Consider the following 16,677-nt stretch of genomic DNA (forward strand, 5'->3'; position numbering starts at 1 on the left):
TTCCCTAGGAAAAAATTTGGTTTTCTGTTGCTTCGATATTTTCAGCTTTTGCTGAATAGGGATCGATATTAGAACATTCGAAGTTTTGAAACTTCGATGTTCTAATATAGATCCCCAAAATGTATACCTTTACAGAGTACACAACTTTGTCCTGTGTGGAATTCAGGATATGGAATTTTCTACCTACCCATCTCAGGACCATTGTAAGTCATGCATATTTCTGTGGTTAATAGAGAAATGTTTACAATCAGGTTGCTAACCAGCCTTGTCCAGCCTCAACAGGCATTACCTGAATTGTTGTGAAAGAAGTGATAGTTTAGGATAAAATGCTTGTTTGGAATGCATCCCTGACCAGTGTGTTGTGTTGCAGTATGATAGCTGTAATTGCAACTTGCATATCTCTTGCAAATAAATTGTTGATAGTTATCAATGTTGTATTATAGCAATAATCCACGCCTGGGTGTGGGTAATGCTGGATTTACCCATGGTTGGCGTGGTTTGGTCCTGAGAAGCCGAGGGACCAAACAAAGCCAACCATGGGTAAATCCAGCATTACCCACACCCAGAAGTGGGTTATTGCTATTATACAATGACATTATTTAAGAAAAGAAATAATTACTTTTCTTAAATAATGGCATTGTATAATGCCTCTTTACTGCCCTTTCGCAGCTGTCTGGTATTCTGTGGCAGTTCTGATGTACTGCGCATGCCTACGCAGTACATCAGAGCTGTGGGCAAAAGCACTGTTTCGCTATGTTAAATGGGTTTAACATAGCAAGACAGCTTTAAAATAAGCAACGGAGATCTCCGTCGCTTATTGTAAAGCTGTCTCGCTATGTTAAACCCATTTAACATAGTGAAATAACTATGGAGATCTTGCGATCTCCGTTGCTTTTAAAACTGTCTCGCTATGTTAAATGGGTTTAACATAGCGAGACAGCTTTAAAATAAGCAACGGATATCTCCATTGCTTATTTTAAAGCTGTCTCACTATGTTAAACCCATTTAATATAGCGAGACAGCTTTAAAAAAAAGCAACGGAGATCAAGATCTCTGTTGCTTTTTACTATTAAGCTATGTTAAAGGAGTTTAACATAGCGAGACAGCTTTAAAAGCAACGGAGATCTCCGTTGCTTTTTAAACCTGTGTCGCTATGTTAAACTCTTTTAACATAGCGAGACAGTGTTTTATACTAACAGAAAAAGTCCGGGCGACCGGACCTTTTTCCGTTAGTATATTGAGGGATTTACAACGGGCACGCTGGTTGGGCTGGCCAATCAGCGTGCACGTTTTAGGGGATGAATTGTATAATAGTGAATAAATTGTTTATATTTATAAATGGTTTATTACTGAATAAATTGTTTATATTTATAAATGGTTTATTAGTGAATCAATTGTTTATATTTATAAATGGCGTATTAGCGAATACATTCTTTATATTTATAAATGGTGTATTAGCGAATACATTGTTTATATTTATAAATGGTGTATTACTGAATAAATTGTTTATATTTATAAATGGTGTATTACTTCAGTCTATCTACGTGATCAATAAATAGATGGATAATCAAAAAGATATTTGTGTTTTGAGTAACTCAACACCAAGGAGGTTTCATAACTTATAGAATGAAGTCTGTAACTTTTTGCCAAGAGATCCAGCTGCAAGATTAAGGGACTTATCTACAGATCACCAGTAAGAAAATGGTCAGCTGTCATCTCCTTGATCAAATTCCCCCATGTTTATTTCTTCTTGATCATTTTTGCTGTGTTAATTATGTTGATAGCCAGCTGTTTTTGTGGCTATTCAGTTCACCCTTGTAGGTTGTTTTTCTTTTTTGCTTGGCTATGTGACAGTGGAGTCTGTGTATACAAGTAATGGGTAGGGGGACTGCAAGAATTTGCCCTCCCCCAGAAGAAGCACAACTGTTATGTAGTACATTCTGCTGGGCTGTGGAGCTGAACAGTAATCTTTTAGGATCAAATCCGTAACATCTGGCATGATGACCATTGATATTTTTGTCGAATGGAAACGGATTAAGTCGTGCTACAATCTGTACTCTGACTCAACAATCTGAGGTAAAATTCCACACAGCATGACAGAATATGCAGATGGTATAGGTCTTTCATATGTGCTTCTTTGGCTGCAGATGAGCCGGCATTTTTTCTTCTTACTAACATTATGTTTTAGAAAGAAATGCAATAGTTTTATTGTGACACGTTAGCACCCATCACTAAACTGTAGGAATAAGGAACAAGAGTTTGACTTAATTATGATGGCTTGACTATGAATTCTTCAAGATAAAGTGCTCCCACAAGTCTTTTACAGTTTCACTGTTGCAGTAGTTGAATGCTGTTTGGCATAGTAACATGTTAATAGCCAAGCATAAAGTAAAACCTAAAGCGCTGCTTGGATTCAGCAGTAATATACACTCTGCTGTCTGATGCTTGGTCAGCATGTGATAGGATTCAGACTGCTCAGCAGCATTATTGGTATAGCGTGATACCCGTTTCATGCACAGCTCAGCAAACGTTTTGTGGAGTACAGTATATGAATGCTGCTGAGGGCAGCAGAATGTAACAAATCATTCTGTAAAGATAGCATGTATTAATAGACTAACAAAATTAATCACACAACCATATTTAGCTGATAACACTTCCTCTTTCAGAACAGTTTGTCACTTCATTAGAAGTTGTTAAGATCATAATTATTTCTTCCTTTTTTCTGCATCACTGATTGAATGGAAGTAAATTACATATTAAACACTTCTTGAAAATCAGTATGACTTTCAGGTCTTGGCATGCTGCATGGAAAATATTATTTTTTTTTGCACAGCACACTGGCTTAGTGGGTAAAATTTCTGATTCAGAGCTGCAGGCTCAAGTTTTCACTCTGGACACTAGTCAATAAGTCCCTGCCTTTATGGAGTCTGCATGTTTTCGCTTGAAAGGAGAAAGACTGAGTGTTTGTGGTTACAGTAAGTGTAGGATTTGGTTTTATGCTGAAACTTACAGATATAGCAATCAACTGTATACAGAATGCAGTACAAAGCATATCAGTGGGTCAGAAGCTTCTGTTTTCTTATTAATTAATAACAATTATTCATTTTCTACATGTTTTTCTTGATCCAGGAGTAGAGATCATATAACATTTAAGTGCTGATATGTATTAGGGAATGTTGGAACCAAGTGATTGGAGATGCATCATACGCTGATTGTTTATGAGTGCTACTTGTAAATCCTGGCTACTTGATATATGAGTGATATTCGAATGCAGTCTATTATAAACCATACAACAGTGTGCTATGTGTGAGGACTGCACAATGGTTATGAATTTTGAACTCTGAGCATTTTACTAATGAAATATTCATGGACACACACAAAAACAACTTTCTGATATACTAAAAGTTTTATAATTCGACAAGGCAATGTGTGTATGTGTAAGTATTTGTGGGTTAGGGTAAGAGGTAAGGAAAGGGATAGATTTAGTGTGATGCATGTGCGCTGGTGAATGTGATAAGTGTCTGAGTGTCTGCTATAGTGCTAATGTTATAGAAAGGGTTTTTCCTGTGGAAAAGTGCAAAGTTGAAGCTAGGGGCAGGGAGAGGATTAGGGTTATGTTTATCGCACAATAGTAAGGTGATGCAGGGGGTAGAAATGACAAGTTTAGCAGAGACCAGAAATCTACAAAAGTAACACGGCTGTATTGAAAGTAAAAAGAAATGCAGGCCCTTCCCCAGAAAATGCAACCTCATGCAATAATAGTACAGTTCATAGCATTTTAAAGCATAGCATAGTCTCTCTTAGCAACTCTTGTTCTGAGCGTCCTAATGTCTACCAACAAATCTCACTCTAAGCTTTCTAACAACTGTCTTTAACTTAGTTTTCATAAGGCAGGAAAGATATGCAGGTACTCTATGTTGACTTCATCAAATCCTTTGTTTACTCAGCAGTGCTATAACTAGAACTGCTGTTCTGGGTATAAAATCCACCCTCCTGGATAGGCCAATGACTCACACTTGGCAGACCCCAACCCTCATTTTTATATGCCACTAATAGGCTTTAATCACTTCCAAGTAAGTGAGATAATTTCTACCTAAAACAGCAAGTTTCTGTCTTTCTTAAGTAAACCAGAATAGAAAAACCTGTCATAGCAGCATTAGATACATGATGTACAATATTTACATGATTTTCATGTCAACATTACTTTAACGTGCCTCTCAGAGAGAAGTCTCACATTATGCCTCACTGACCCCCTCCAGCCATAGACAAATCATCAGCATTATGATGGGTCTAGGCTGGTCTATGTTGTTCTGTAAATGTGAACGGTTGAAAAGACTGTGTCCACCTACACAGTTTAATGTCCTCACCTTGCTGTCAATTTATCCGCATTAGGGGGACATGATTTACCATTGGTGTGAACTGTTGGTCAAGAAGGTAATATTTAATGGTAAACAGGAGCCCACTTGATAGTTATGCATTCTTCCTCAATAGTGGAGTTTTTAGTTTCTGCCCTTCTTACCGTATGACTTAAAAACATGTAGGATGCTCTTCTGCTTTTTTACAACTGTAAAAAACTATAAACTGTCTGCTAAAATCTCAGGATGCGTGGATTGGCTCCAAATACCAGATATCTTTTAACTGCTTAAAAACATTGTGTGCTTCTAAAGTCTATTTTTCCTCTTTGCAAAACGGGGTCTATACTTTTGATGGTACCCTGTCAATTGCAAGAATTCACTGCTTGCTTCTTAGTGCTTGAAACAAGTCAGTTTCTTGCTGCTTTCAGCTCCTCTTTCTAGGACATACCAATTCTCTTGTCTATTACAGTTCCCAGAAATTGTACTTCCGTTGTGCCTACTTTGCAATTGGAAGCATTAACTGTTGAACTGGCTTGTCTTAATAGGTTCATAGGTTCATAGGTTCATACTAGGCTATCTGCCCGAGGGCATTTACAAGCCTAGCCCATCGTTTTGTGGCTTACGCCACCCCTTTAGTATGGGGAACTATACCCATTATTTTGCTGTGCCTCTGTCGAGCAGTGACACTGAGGTAATCCCTGGGGTATATCTGCGATCTCCCATCCATTGGTCAAGATTTCTCTTGAACAAGGCCAGCGAGGTGCTCTGCCTCACATGTACCGGGATTTTGTTCCACAGCATAGGAGTCTTTGGGTGATGAATCTATCCCTCCAGCACGTCCTATTAATAGCCGTGTCGAGGTTTAAGTCTCCGCCCTTGTGGCTCTGATGGATCTAGATTTTTGAGGTGAAGCATATTCATCAAATCTGGGTTTTACATGGCCTTGTATGTTAGGCAAAGGTCACCTCTGAAGCGACTGAATAGAGCTGGAGTTCTTTCAGTCGGGCAGCATAGGACAGATTTTTGAGACCCTTTATCCTTTTGGTGAGGAACTTTTGTGGCCTCTCCAGCTGCTGCAAGTGTCGGGTCAGATACATTCGAATGGGGCATTGTACTCAATCATTGGTCTGATGAGTGATGAGTAAAGGGAGACTATGACCTCCCTTGATCTAGATGAGAATCCCTTCATGATAAGGTGGGCAATGTAGAAGGTCTTCCTAACTACTTTAGCTACATGGGTGTCGAATGACAGACTACTATCAACCTGGGTCCCCAGGTCCCTGATAACTTCTTCTGTGCTCAGTGGATTGCCACCTATTTGGTAGCTAGGGGTAACCTTGTTTTTCCCAAAGGGTATGACTATGCATTTTGGCATTTAACTTTAGGCCGTGGCTCTGGCATCAGTTATCCATTTCTGTGAGACCCTTCTGAAGGATATCTGTGTCAGATGTGTTTTCTACTATGGCCAGTTTGCAGTCATCTGCAAACTTTGTCAGCCATAACCCTCCTGTGTTAGTACTTGGAAAAGTAGATGCCAAACAAGAGTGGGCCCAGGACTGAGCCCTGTGGGACACCACTTGTGACAGGCTTTGAGTCTGACATGGCGCCAGCAACTCTGACCCTGTGGGTTCTGTCACTCAGCCAGTTTGCAACCCATCTTGTGATGTATGGGTTAACATTTAAGCTGATGAGTTTTTCAATGATACCCGAGTGGGGTATTGTATCGAAGGCCTTAGCCAGATCGAGGTAGGCTGTATGGACTGCCTTTCCCTCATCAATGGCTTTGGTGACTGTTTGAAAAAGTCAACCAAGTTTAAAAGGCATGATCTGCCTTTGACAAAGCCAAACTGGGTTGGATCCAAAGTCTGCAAATTCCTATGTCTTTATTTATGAGGTCCATTATGATCCTCTCCATGGCTTTGCAGATAAGGCTTGTCAAGCTAATGGGCGGTAATTTCCAGGGTTGGTGGAGGCACCGCCTTTGTGAAGTGGGACCACAGTTGCAGTCTGGAATGCGTATCCAGAGGTAAGACTTTGATTAAACAGCTGTCCTAGCTGTGGGTTTAATTCCTCATTGAGTTTGTGGAGCACACAGCCGGGGACACCATCAGGTCCCATGGATGCTGTGTTTTTGCTTTGGAGAGAGCAGTTCTCACTTGGGCTGGAGATGTTTGGGGGCTGCAATCGTTTGGTATAGATATCTCTCCTTTTGGGGAGGGGAGAAGTTTGCACTGAACCTGTCAGCCAGTATGTTGGCAATGTCTGTAGGATCAGTAATCTTCACATCATTTTGAACTAGTTCTGAGCATATCTGGGAGTTTCCTCCTAGGTTTCTAACATAGCTAAAGAAGGCCTTATGATTGTCTTTTGAGTCTTTAGCTATTTTTCTCTCGAAATTTGCTTTGGATGATTTTATGAGAGCTCTTAGTTTTTTACTTATAGTGATCAAGGGTGTCTTACCTTTTAAGGATTTTGCTCTATCTTGTAGCAGCTTCCTCCTTTTGTTGTAGAGTTTGTTTATGGCTGGGGTCCACCAGACTGGACGCTTGCCTTTGGTACAAAGAGTCTTTGTTTTGCTTGGGATTGCCTTATCCATGCAGTCCTGCAGGTGCTGGTAGAAGGCATTTGTAAGTGATTCAGCGGCTTGAGTACTGTTTTCCGCATTTCGGGGCCTTAAAGGAGACCACACTAGTCTTTAGAAGTGTGAAGTCGGCTTTTGAGAAGTTCTTTACTGTGGTCTTTTTTATTTCAGGTGGGGGTGGGATGAGGACCTCCAGCGAGATTAGTTTGTGATCTGATCTCACCAGTGAGGGTATACTTCAGGTGTTGAACATTGTGCTCCCATGTTCGTGATGATGAGATCAAGTATGTTATCTCCTCTTGTGGGGATGGTGACTAGTTGTTCCATGGCATTTGAGTTTATGAATTCCAGGAACTTTTGGGCTAGGGTGTTTAGGCTTGAGTAGTGTTCCCAGTCTATATTAGGGTAATTGAAGTCACCTAGTATGATGGTGTTTGGTGATACATTTATCCCCTCTAGTGTTTTCAGGAAGGCCATGTGAGGTTCCTGAGTTTGTGAGGGTGGCCTGTAACATGCTACAATTTGCAGAGCAGTCTTGCCTATGGTTAATTGCACCTGGATGGTCTCCGATGCATCGTGCGTTGCCACCAGTCTTGAGGTGTGGGTGTCCTTGATGAATATGGATACCCCTCCTTTCTTGGTATTGTCCGGATTTTGGGGCGCATGATATGAGGTAAAACCTGATAGCGCTGGGGTGCTCTCAGAAGCCTTGAACCAGGTTTCTGTCACAGCACAGACATCGATGTTCTCCATACTGAGAAGGGCCTCGAGTGCGTGCATTTTGAGATTTAGACTTCTGGCATTGAGCAGCATTACCCTTAGTTTTTTCCTTTTTGTGTTCTAGGGTGGTAGGTTTAGAATTTGAGCCTTGCCTAATAAAGGCACTATGGGGTGGCAAGAGCCTTTGCCAATATCCGGAATCCCAGGGGTGACAGGTGCAAGCCGTCCCTTCAGCGTGGCTTGTCCAGCATGTCATCCCAGGCAGACAGATACTGGATCCCCTTTGAATGACACCAGTGTTTAAGCCAATTGTTAAAGCTGATCATCTTATCTCTGTATTGTGGCATCATTCTTGGTGAAGGTAGGATACTGCTCAAGGTCAGGGTCATACCTGCCTGGGCTACATAATCAGAGAGCTCCTCAATGTCTCTTTTCATGTAGTCCAAGGAGGTACGTCTCAGGTCGTTTACACCAGCGTGGACAATGACTGAGTCATATTTGTACCTGCTGTTGAGAGACCTGAGTGCTTGCGTTATGTGGCGGATTCTAGCGCCCGACAGGCAGCTTACTGTGACCTTTTCCTTACTCAGTCTGGTGAGCGGGATGTCAGTGTGTCTGACAAGGCATTGTGTTTGGCCTTAAGGGCTGTGACTGTTTGACACTCTGACTGTGAGGTCTATGTGTTGCAGGTGTTGTGTTCTGAGGTGGTGGTTGTTTGGGTGTCTGCTTTGGTGGCCTCTGCTGTTTTGGTAGATTTTTGATCAGAGCCTCCGAGTATGTCTTTGTGTGTTTATGTGTATGATTTGAGGTTGTAATGGTACAATGTGAGACTGGGTCTATAGTGTGTGTGGTAACCTTCTCCTCCTGACTGGTCTTGCCAGTCCTATGTTGAGAGAGCTCAGCCTCCAGTTTGGCCGTATAGTTGCATCTCGCATGTATTTGTGTTTTGTGGGAGGAGGAGAGGGATGTCTGTGTACATGAGGCAATTGTAACATTGCCTCAATATTCAGGTTCACCAGCTGAGCAGGAGAGGACACTAGCAACTGATCCTCGACATGCTAGAAGGATAGACAAAAACTTTAAAAAAGATTCAGGGGCGTGGGTGACGAAATGGGGGTTACCTTTTTGGGGTACTATCTATGACAAGAGTGCCGTATCAAGGTAATAAGTACTGTAGGAGCAAGTGCTAGGTTTAACAGATAGAGAATAGTCTACTTGGAGTCAAGTAGAGATGATCTTTTTAGTTATAGGATACGCTGATTTGATCAGTAGTATAGTTCGAGGAAGGTAGTTTTAAGGGAAAATTTGAAGAGTGGACTTTAGGTAGCCCGAATAGATTAAACCTGCTTAACTGTGCAACAGTGGCAAAGCGTGCTTTATAGCAGGGGGCTGGAAAAGACAGGAAATGACCCAAAATGGCCAATAAACTACAAGTTACTGCCTTAAACCACTCCTCTGAGGACAAACAGGCAGCTCAGTACTCCCTACTCCCACTAGTGAGTAAAGAAACTACCCCTTGACCAAACAAGGAAAATGGAGAAAACAGGAACCAAGACAAAGCCCAGGGATCAGCAAAATCTGATCACTGGAACAAACTATTAGAAAAGTATGGAAAACAAGAGTATTTTTTTTTTTTTTTTCCAAGTTTTTTTTCAGATAGGCAGAAAATACAATAAATGCTGTGTTTTTCGACTAAATGCTATCAAAAGCTAGTACACTTGAGTGTATTAGCCTGTTGTTTAACTTTTAAGCAAAACTTAAACAAGCAAGTGCAATAAACAATTCAATAAGGAGTATAGTAGAGCCTGTATCTTTGCTAGATATGAGTCCCAATCTTCAGAATGCCTTATGCTATTACCTACATTGTCAACAGTATATTTTGACATAGGGGTTTAGGACACTGTCAATTAATTGCTGAAAGTTTGCAGAAGTACCATGTAAGTCAGAATAAAAGATGGTATACTGGAATAATCCCTCTGGTGTCAAAAAGGGTTTCCTATCAACAACTTGACACACAGGTGGTCAAGTTCACCTGCATGATTCTTACATTCCAAATGTCAAAATGTCAAAAAACAACATTATCGACTTTACAAACTTGGCTCCCTTCTGGACCCATGGTAAGACCTGTTCCTGGGTCCAGTGTGGTAGGCATTTTCTGGGTTTGGTATTTTTTCATTTATGCTGGTATTCAGTATTCAGACTTTTGTGGAAGGGTTTTGAGCACTGGTCAGCTCAACAACCTGTGTAGTGGGTTATTGATAGGAAACCTCAAAAAAAGCACATTGTTTCTGTCACATCAAATATTAGAAGGATTCACCCCAACCTTTTAATTTGTCCATCCAGCCTAGGCAATGAGCAGCTATCAGATTTTGAAATGCTAAGGTTCCTAAAATTATTACAGAACATGACTGCTCCATCAGATTTGAGATTAACACTATGGAGCTCTTTCACTTGCTTTTTGACTTCTTTCCCAACTACAACTTACCCATTTTTGTACTTCTTGCACAGCCTTACCATGTGACACACCTATTCTGTAAGGTTTTCAATTAACATTTTCTCCTTGAATGGTCTCAATGCGGTGAATCAGGTTTATTTTGCCATCAATGCAAGCTGCCTCATCTTCTGTTTCTTTGGACTGAATAGTTTGCTGTCTACCTGAATTGCAGGCATAGAGGTCAGTTTTCCTTCTAACCTCAGAACTACTTGTCTCTTCGTCTAAACTAACTAGTGAGGTTTGTGCTTCTTTCCATTGGTTTAGGATGTTAAGATGGTATATTTATCTTGGTCTTCACTTACCAGTTGTTAACCTCAAAGTTTACCTTATTTATTTTTTCCATCATTTCAGATGGACCTTGTTATTTAGCTAAAATCATTGTTTTTTACCGAGGTGGTGCAACGGTTAGCATTGTCACCTCAAAGCAAGAGGTTCTCCCATTCGATTCTTGTCTGGAGCACCTTCTGTGTGGAGTCTGCATGTCCTCCCTGTGGTTGAATGATGCTAAAGACATGCAGGTAGGTGCGAGCGTGAATTGGCATGCCTTCGTTAAAGGTTGGGCGTCGGGCTGGCAACTCGGCACCGTAAAAATCCACTGCCAATCATGAGCAGACCGGAGTTCCACTCTGATGACCCCTAACTGGGAAAAGCCGAAAGGAGATTGTTTTTTGTAGAGGGGACCAAAAGTAAAACCTAATATTCCGCTTTGAATCCCTGGTCTCTTCAGTTATATAACCTTTATTGCATGGCCGTAGACCCTTCATTCTCTGAGGTATTTAATTGCTTGACCTTAAAAATTGGCACAGCTGGTCTATTCTGGACATAAATTGAGTCACATAAAAAAGCTACTCCTCGTGTTATAGATTTAGTATTAATCTTATTTGGGCGAATAACCTCAGGGTACTTAGCTGCATAGTTAAAAATGTCCAAAAAGTTTTGAAAGCCAATGCTGTACTTTAATAATGGCCAAACAATCTCTATAGTAATACATTTAGATCATACCATTGTAATGGACACTGGAATTAAAGGATTATTGAAGTCTGAGTAAAGGTCTTCTGGCTCTCAAGGCATCCAGCGCAGAAATTTTCAACTTTTTTCATTATTCTAGGCCAGTAAAATCTTGCAAGGATCCATGCTTTAGTCTTATCCAAGCCTAGGTATCTTCCTTGATTGTAACTGTGTGCTAACTCCACTGACAGGTTTCTGAAAAGTGTGGAAGCTAATCATTGATGTGTTGATGCGTTATTTCCATTATGTCCTTACTCACTTTTAAAATATGAGTAAGAAGCAGGAACATCTTGTTCAGCTTATTCTTCTACAACTGTAGTTATATTTTTCCTTACATTGTTCAAAGTGTCATCTTCTCAGTGTGCCTTTTTCAAGTTTGTCCAGCTTACCCAGAAGTCAGTCATCTCTTGAGTTTTCTCAAGATCAGAATTTTATGAGGTAAAGGTACTGACTCCTCTCCTACCAGTAGAGAAACTGTGGTCTCCATGTTCAACTCTTCTCTTGAAAGGGACAAATCATATTAGTATTCTTTAATGTCACCTGCTAATTCTATGTGGCCTATTTTTCCTGCTCTTTTTCTTCATAAACCTGATGCATAGAATCCTTTTTCTGTTTACGGTTCCTTTATTTTGACTTAACAGGAATACTATTAGGGCTCTGTTCAAGGTCATCTTATCTTTCACTGTATGCTACCCTCTTTTTTGTCTTATATTTTCCTCAGGGTTGCTTTCTGACTGTTTGAGCATGAATGAGCAACACCCTGTGAATTCCTTTTTCCTTTTTAAGTTGCTCTCTTTTTCAAATGTTGCCTTAGTACAAAATTTATCAGCCTTACTTTTTTTCCTTACTTACAAATACCCATTGCTTAAAGTCTGTTATAACCTGAGTTTTCTACAGCCAAGTACACCTCCAGGCATTTCTGCAGTTACCTTCTACTGTGCCTCTAGGCATCAAATATTGCTTGTTGATATTTTCATTAATAATTCCAAACCATGCTACATACAAGGTATCAGGATATTTTATCTTGAAGCACACATGATGGCAAACACAATTGTGTTGATATTTGACCTCTGTCAATGAGTATTTGTTATAATTGTAAGGTGATAACTTCGTTTTGAAAGGCTCAACCACACCCACTGGGAGTTAAAGGTACAAAGCAGTTGTACTGGAGGGAATGAGTTAAACTGACAAAAATAGGTATCGGTCTTTGAATGAATAGTGTTTCTTCCCTTTTTGACATAATAATAATGAAGTTCTTCTTATTATAAAACGTTTCCTTCTTTGAACCTTTTTTTTATCTTCGTAGCTGGGCATCTGCTGCCACCAGGGCTCTCATCATCCACCAGGTCTACTGGGCATTTCTATCCCTGAAGACTTACTCTGACCCATGCCCAGGGATTCTGAAGAGCTTTGGGCTTTTGGTGCATTGTCATGCTGCTGCCAAATAGCATTTTTCTGTTTTTGCCATAATGCCTCTCCCAGATGCACACCTGTTAATTTATAGGGATGGATATGAATTAAGGGCATGCTGGTGTATCCTCCTATCTCTCCAGCAAGTCATCCAGTACCCCCCAACTATTTTTCTGTAAACCAATGACCCCTCTGCATGCCTCCAGATTCTGCCAGGGATCAACTCAATGTGTATAAGTGCTCATCATCCACCCCATGATGTGCATGCATGTCTATGCATTCCTGACAATGCCTCAGATACCCAGACTGCTGATAGAACTTGATTTACCTGAAACATATTAAGAGTTTTATCTCTCTATGCCACAGTACAGACTTTCTTCTTCTCAACATTCACTTGCTGCTTAAAACTCTCTGTTTCTGGAGATTTCTGGTATATTTCTGATTGAAAATTTAGATTTCTTATCAGGTTGTGCATTCTTCATACTTCCTAACTGTATTCAGCTGGAATATATTCTTTTAGAGAATGCTTCCTTCACTTCAGTTTTGCAAGTCATTTCTACTCCCTGTCTGCAATACTTTCAGGCTATAGGATTTCACTATGTAGCTTTCTTCCTTCTACTGCTTCTGTTGGCTGTTTTACCATATGTGTTTTACCATATGATGTGTTTTACCATATGTGTTTTACCATATGTGTTTTACCGTATGTGTTTTACCATATGTGTTTTACCATATGTGTTTTACCTTATGTGTTTTACCATATGTGTTTTACCGTATGGGAAGCTTTTCCATCTCTTTCAACCTTCTGATTTAAAAGCCTGTGTTTGCGCTTGTTTCCTGCCTTTCATTTTACTAGTCTAGTCCAGGTGCAGATTTGCTGTATCCAGGACTCTTTGTAAGCATCTGAGCCCCCCAAGCCTTTCTGTGTTGGAGGGAAGATTTCTAGCTTATCAGTGGGAGTGGTAAGCATCAGGTAGCCTATCTACCACATGAGGAGTGATCCCTGGACCAGAAATTGTAGCTATTGGCTGTTTGAGTAGTTTTTTTTTCTATCTCTTTCAGCTTTCTGGTTTGAAAGCCGCACTTGCGTCTGTTTCCCACCTTTCCTATAACTAGCATAGTCCGGTTACAAAGTTGCTGTATCCAGGATTGTTAGTAAGCTTCTGAGCCCCCCAAGCCATTCTGTGTTGGAGGGAAGCCTTCTAGCTTATCAGTGGGAGTGGTAAGCACTAGGTAGCCTATCCTCCATGGGAAGAGTGAGTTCTGGCCCAGAAATTGTAGTTTATTTGGCCGTTTGGGCAGTTTTCTATTTCTTTCAACTTGCTGGCTTAAAAGCCTGCATTTGTACTTGTTTCCTGCCTTTCCTGTAACTAGTCTAGTCCAAGTACTGATATGCTGTATCCAGGACTCTTTGTAAGCTTCTGAGCCCCCCAAGCCTTTCTGTGTTGGAAGGAAGCCTTCTAGCTTATCAGTGGGAGTGGTAAGCATTAGGTAGCTTATCTACCACAAGAGGAGTGGTTCCTGGCCCAGACATTGTAGCTATTGGCCGTTTGGGCAGTTTTTTTCCATTTCTTTCAATGTTCTGGTTTAAAAGCCACACTTGGCTTGTTTCCCACCTTTCCTGTAACTAGCCTAATCCAGATACAGAGTTGCTGTATCCAGGACTGTTGGTAAGCTTCTGAGCCCCGCAAGCCTTTCTGTGTTGGAGGAAAGCCTTCTAACTTATCAGTGGGAGTTGTAAGCACTAGGTAGCCTATCTACCACGAGAGGAGAGGTTCTTGGCCCAGAAATTGTAGTTTGTTGACCATTTGGACAGTTTGTCCATCTCTTTCAACTTTCTGGTTTAAAGACCACATCTGCACTTGTTTCCCATCCTTCCTGTAACTAACCTACTGGGTAACACTAGTAAACCTTAAACTGATACAAGCCTTCTAGCTTAGAAGAGAGACTTTGGAGTGATTAAGTATCAGTTTTCTGTACTTTCTTGCTGTACTTAACTGTTTTCCGCCTAAACGCAGATTTTCCGGGTCTAGTTCACGTTGTCGTAAGCCGACAATATTAAATACGATATTGTCGGCACGTCAATGTCGAAAGTCCAGAACATCGCGCAGGTAAAGGAAAATCCCCATAAGGGGAGATTTCCAAGTACCTCAATGTAGTGCGGTCTCGGAGTTAGTATATTTCAATAGGGGGTGTGGGGGGGTGCAGGGGTGCTTGCCCCCATTCCTACGCTAGTTAGTTTTTTTTGTAGTGATTTTTTTTTACGTTATTCAAAATTTTACTACTTCGATCAATAAAGTTCGACCTTTATTGATTCGATGGAGTAAAATTTCGATAACGTGATATAGACGCTTTCCCAGCGTTTATTGTGATTTAAAAGCTTGTTTTTTTTACATATTGTACTTATTTGACTGCCTGCACTTTTAAAAAGTTGTTTTTTGTTTAAATAATTTGTTTAACTGTTGTAGGCTACACACTAAAGTGCGATAGCCTTTTTTGATTGTTTGTAGTAGTTTAAAGCTGTTTTAAGTGTATTTTTTACTGTTTTTGCCTTATCTTTTCAAAAAAAGACAAACAAAAAAAATTCCTTGTTTCCTGCCTTTCTAAGCTAGTGTAGTCCAGTTTTCAGGCTAGTGCCGAATTCAGGGCTGTGATACTAGTTTCTGAGTTGCCTATACCTTACTTGGATAGAAGGAAGTTTCTCTGTTCACCTGTGAGAGAGGGGAGCTTTGAGCAATCTATCTGTCCCTGGAAGAGTGGTTCCAGCCCAGAAGCTAGTGGTTTATTGGCCATTTTGGGCTAATTTCTATCTCTTTCATTTCCTTACTATAAAAACCACATTTGCATGGTTTTGCACACCGGGCTGTGCTGGTTAGCTACGGCTAAATTATTCCCGGCTCCACTAAGTCTCCTCTTCAGTTTTTCCCTTGAAACTAATCTAACTCTCAACCTAAGCACTCAAAAGGCATCCTACAGCCCAGCACTTGCTCAGACCTAATAGCAAGCACTAATATACCTTGACACTGATTGCCCAGCAGGGCAAGGCTCTTTATTCCCCCCTCACCAACCAAGTGACTAAGCACCTCACCCTACTATTCAGGCATGACCAAAGGGCAATTTCAGGTGTACTCTCCAGTCCAGCTGGTGAATCTGGGTATCCTGAGGCAATGTTAAAACTGCCTCATGTACGCAGACAACCCTCTCCTCCTACCACAAAATACTAACACATGCGAGAGATGCAATTATACAGCCAAACTGGAAGCTAAGCTGTTTCCACCCAAGACTGTAACAGACAGTCAAGAGGAGAAGGTTAACATTTGCATCACACCTTCAGCCACACACAGACCTACAAAAACAGCACTGGCAAAAAATACACATAAATACACAAAATCATACTCAGAGGCTCTAAATAAAACCTGCAAAAGCATCAGAGACCTCCAAAGCAGACACCCAAACAACCTGCACCTCCCATCACAAACCCATAAACACATAAAACACAAAATCAGTGTGCCACACAATCAGAGCCCTTAAGGCAAAATAACATACCTAACACACTAACAATAGGTAACTCTATACTCAGCACACTGACGTCCCACTCACTAGGCTGGACAAGCAGAAAGTTACTGTTAGCTACCTGTCGAGAGCCAGAATCCACCACATAACACAAGCACTCAGGTCACTCCAGAACAAATACAAATATGATCCTGTCATTGTTCATGTTAGTGTGAATGACCTGAGACATACCTCCCTGGACTACATGAAAAGAGACATGGAAGAGCTTCTCTGATCATGTAGCCTAGGCTGGTATGACCCTGACCCTGAGTAGCATCCTGCCCTCACCAAGAATGATACCTCAGTATAAAGAAAGAATGATCAATTTCAACAATTGGCTATGCTTCTGGTGTCATTCAAAGGGGATCCAGTGTCTGTCAGCCTGGGACGACATGCTCGACAAGTCGCATTGCTTCACAAGAGACGGCTTGCACCTGTCACCCCTAGGCTTTCGAATACTGGCCAGGACTCTTGCTGCCCCCATACTGCCTTTTTTAGGCAAGGCTCAAACGTCAAACCCACCTCTGTAAACAGCACAATTAACAAAAAACTGAGGGTTA

General features: G+C 40.9%; 1 long non-coding RNA gene across 1 annotated transcript in view; it reads left to right on the top strand.

The window, feature by feature from the left end:
• The first annotated feature begins 1,946 nt into the window (after nucleotides 1-1,946).
• Nucleotides 1,947-16,677, top strand: part of LOC122796999 — a 419,884-nt gene continuing 405,153 nt past the window's right edge. Inside the window, exon 1 of the long non-coding RNA XR_006364023.1 lies at nucleotides 1,947-2,076. This is a non-coding gene — a long non-coding RNA (uncharacterized LOC122796999). The remainder of the gene's footprint in view (nucleotides 2,077-16,677) is intronic.

The sequence above is a fragment of the Protopterus annectens genome, chromosome 3.part0 (genome assembly GCF_019279795.1).
Source record: "Protopterus annectens isolate FY-2018-M chromosome 3.part0, PAN1.0, whole genome shotgun sequence".
NCBI classification, from domain to species: Eukaryota; Metazoa; Chordata; order Ceratodontiformes; family Protopteridae; genus Protopterus; species Protopterus annectens.